The sequence below is a fragment of the Adiantum capillus-veneris genome, chromosome 24 (genome assembly GCF_014529385.1).
Source record: "Adiantum capillus-veneris isolate H3 chromosome 24, ASM1452938v2, whole genome shotgun sequence".
In the NCBI taxonomy this organism is placed as follows: Eukaryota; Viridiplantae; Streptophyta; class Polypodiopsida; order Polypodiales; family Pteridaceae; genus Adiantum; species Adiantum capillus-veneris.
In genome coordinates this window covers 124328244-124331988 of record NC_140954.1, presented here as the reverse complement: position 1 = coordinate 124331988, position 3745 = coordinate 124328244, and the positions used below count along the sequence as shown (strand labels likewise).

At 43.7% G+C, this 3745-nt stretch overlaps 2 pseudogenes across 1 annotated transcript; one reads left to right on the top strand and one right to left on the bottom strand.

Annotated features, from left to right (window-relative positions):
* Positions 1 to 303: 303 nt before the first annotated feature.
* LOC147427082 (uncharacterized) lies at positions 304 to 1112 on the top strand (annotated as a pseudogene).
* Positions 1113 to 1517: 405 nt separating this feature from the next.
* LOC147427081 (putative aldo-keto reductase 1) lies at positions 1518 to 3440 on the bottom strand (annotated as a pseudogene). Its single transcript, XR_015186233.1, has 7 exons — positions 3282 to 3440; positions 2880 to 3047; positions 2545 to 2745; positions 2284 to 2456; positions 2089 to 2188; positions 1835 to 1988; positions 1518 to 1700 (listed from the first exon to the last, which is right to left on the bottom strand). The product of XR_015186233.1 is annotated as a putative aldo-keto reductase 1 (transcript).
* Between the last annotated feature and the right edge of the window lie 305 nt (positions 3441 to 3745).

The window sequence follows — 3745 nt, the reverse complement described above, 5'->3', positions numbered from 1 at the left end:
AGGCTCTCCCTTTTGTCATTATTTTGTGTTTCAATTGCTCTTTCTATAGTATAAATTGAGGGATTGCTTACTTCAAATGCTTCAACCTTCACAAAGTTAGTTCATAGAATAGACTATTGTTATGTGGCTCCCTTGCAAAAATGAAATGTAAGATTAAAGATTCTCCTCTTTATTTCTTCACTCAATTACACCTTCAAAAGAGGTGTGTCTAAATATTTGTATGTAAACTTCTCCCTTCCTCCACCATATCTTTCCCCAAAAACAGTCCCAGCTCAAAGTCGTGAGGGCACTTGCCAGGCAAGCATGAGTCAATCAAATCTAGGACAATGTAAGATGGGGTGTTTACAACCTGCCCATCAACTAATTTATCACCACTTTGTGCAGACAGGGCTTCTCCTTCCATTTGGCATGCAAACATTCACTACTTATCGTAACAGGACTGAGCAATTTTTGTTCAACCGTTTGTTGCAATTGACCCTCGGGGATTGGGGAGATCCAATGGATGGATGGGATAGCAAACCGGTCAAAATGATAGGCATTTATTTCGATGTGCCAGCCAATGATTTGTATGGTTTTCTCTTCTTTCATCTCCGTGCCAAGCTTCAATCATTTATTCTTCACAAGTGGAGGCTCTTTGATTGGTCCTGCAGATCAAATGCTTTGAAGCTCGCAGCAAATCCTCGACAAAAGGGGGTGAGATTGCATTGTGTCAACACGAGTAACTTAGCTGATGTGCATTACATGGGGATCAAGAAGGTACTGATAGACTGGGCACCTCTTTTGCACCCAAGTTCAAATAACTTGGCAAAGCCTACAATCATCACTTATTTCGTCAAACGGGCTCTCTTCTACACCAGAGTGAAGGAGAGTTTGAAAAGCTTTGTGAATTTTGTTGTTGAGGAAAAAATTGCGGATCCTGTTGCTACTCATGAGGAGGTGAAGATGGCATGCTCGAGGGGCTTGAATTGGGTCCGTGTATGTAAGAAGGATTTGCAAAGCTGGCGATGAGTTTGAAAATGTGTGGCAAATTGAATTGGTACCTGTATTTCCTCAATTTTAGTAAGGCGTTTAACGAATATTTGGAGATGCATGCAGCACCGAAGGTAGCCTGAATAATAGGTTTAAAGAGAGAATGAAGGCATTTTGTCACGCCCCATTGTCTATTTGTGGCTTTGTGTGCTAATAGCAATGCCACCCTGTCTCTTGATGTGGAGGACCTTTATGATCTAGAAAGCCTTTTTGGATGGATAACTTGTAAACCATAGGGACGTCAAGAGACATGCAAACTATAAAATCAAATGCTATTCCATGCATGAATGTAGGCTCTCCCTTTTGTCATTATTTGTGTTTCAATTGCTCTATCTTTCTATAGTATAAATTGAGGGATTGCTTACTTCACATGCTTCAACCTTTACAAAGTTAGTTCATAGAACAAAGTATTGTTATGCGACTCCCTTGCAAAAATGAAATGTAAGATTAAAGATTCTACCAGAAACTCCTCTTTATTTCTTCACTCAATTACACCTTCAAAAGAGGTGTGTCTGAATACTTGTATGTAATTTTCTCCAATCCTCCACCATATCTTTCCCCAAAAACCTCATTAGCTGGCACCGCAGCTGAGATCTCTTCAATGTCTTTCTTTGAAAGCTTCACCCTCAAAGCCCCCATGTTCTCGTCAAAGTTCTTCATCTTTGTCGTACCTTTGAGGAGAAATAATTGAAGAGAGAATAAAAAATGATTAGTTAGAAATAAGATCTACAACTCTAAAGACACTGCATACAACTAACACCACAGATGTTGCCATTCCATATGTTGTCTTTTGGCTTCATTATACCTGGGATAGGCACGATGTCATCCCCCTGATGAAAAACCCAAGCCAAAGCTAACTGTCCTGGTGTACATCCATGTTTCTTCGCGAGATTAGCAATCTGCTCATAAAACACTTTGTTCTTTTCCAAATTTCCCCCTTGAAACCTCGGTCCAATGCTCTATCATATACACAACATCTATCATACACACAACAATGGGACTGATGCACGTGAGCATGCCTCTCAATCCTCAAAAGTGAGACTACAAAACAAAGTATACCATACGCCAGTCCGTGGCATCCAGAGCTTCAACTGTGGCCTTTCCACTAAAGAAACCCCGGCCGAGGGGGCTATATGCAACTATTCCAATACCAAGTTCTCTGCACAGATGTCAGCAAGTGGATCCCTTTAACAATTAGCTTTGCATATCCATCAAGAAGGCGCGTATTAAGTCGTACATACACAACGAACAAACCTGCATGTTGGAATGATATCTTCTTCCACATCCCTTGACCACAACGACCATTCAAGCTGGACGGCGGTGATGGGATGGACCGCATGCGCACGCCTTATCGTGTTAGAGCTTGCCTCAGACAACCCAATATACTTGACTTTGCCTTCCTCGACAAGTTTTTTGAGCTCACCAACCTGCATGATTGATCAAATAGAGCAGGTAACTCAATCAGTTGTAAGGTAATTAGGTGAACAAACCATGAGATTAAAGGCCCATACGCACTGTCTCTTCTATTGGCACCGACTGGTCGACACGGATCTGGTAATAAAGGTCAATATACTTCACATCAAGCCTCTTCAGGCTGTCTTCGCAAGCCTTCCTCACATAATCTGCACTGCCTTTGATCGAAAAACCGCCAGTCTCAATGATACCACCAAACTTTGTAGCTAGTTGTATACTTTCCCGAGGGAAGTGTTTTATGGCCTGCACACATAGAGAGAGCAAGACCATCCGGAAGCTAGTCTCAGCAAAAGCAACAATAGTGCACGCACGAGGGTGCACAATTAAAGTGATGCTGGAAGACCGCGTGAGCAGTACTGAGCTGGGAGCATCTTCACCTTGCCAAGAAGAACCTCATTCGTAAAGGGCCCGTATGCATCAGCGGTGTCAAGAAAGGAGACACCGCTATTGATGGCATGCTTGATGAGGTCAATGCCCACCTTCTCTTGCACAGGGGCTCCATACTAAGCTGAGAGGCCCATGCAACCGAGGCCAAGCTGAGACACCTGCGCAAAGCATAGAGGAATTCCATCATTGCCGTGCACATCCCGCAGAAAGATTAAAATGCATAAACGAATGTGAATGAATGATTAGAAACAAACAAACTGTACTGCTGATAACCGGCACACGATGCTCTCTCTCTCTCTCTCTCTCTCTCTCTCTCGCACAAAAACACACACACACACACACACACACACACACACACACACACACACACACACAGAGGGAGGTTGGCGTACCTTGAAGCCCTGCGAGCCGAGGGAGACCATTTGCACAAGCGACATCTTGTTCGGTAATTGCAGTAGAGTGAGTGTGTTGGAATGCTCTTCATTTTCAATGCGATCGAAATGCTGCCACGTCACGGGTGACGATCTAGTACTGCACAGCGTCGGGGAAATCCTTTTAAGAATTCTCAGAGGACTCGTCTGGAACAATAAGTAAAGCCTAGGAGTAGTTGTGGTTTCTCTGTAAGCAAGCAGAAAACTTGTAATCCTTTGACTCTCAAGGCTCGGTCTGAGCTGATCTATGTTGGTGTATATTTCTTATCTATACTAATAGATAAAAGGGGAGGGGGATTCCCCCCCCCCCCCCGGCCACGTGTCGTGAGCAACTTCAATCGGCCAACTCCGGAGGTGTGCGCACTGTAACCTGCTGGAGAGAGAGAGAGAGAGAGAGAGAGAGAGAGAGAGAGAGAGAGGCGACG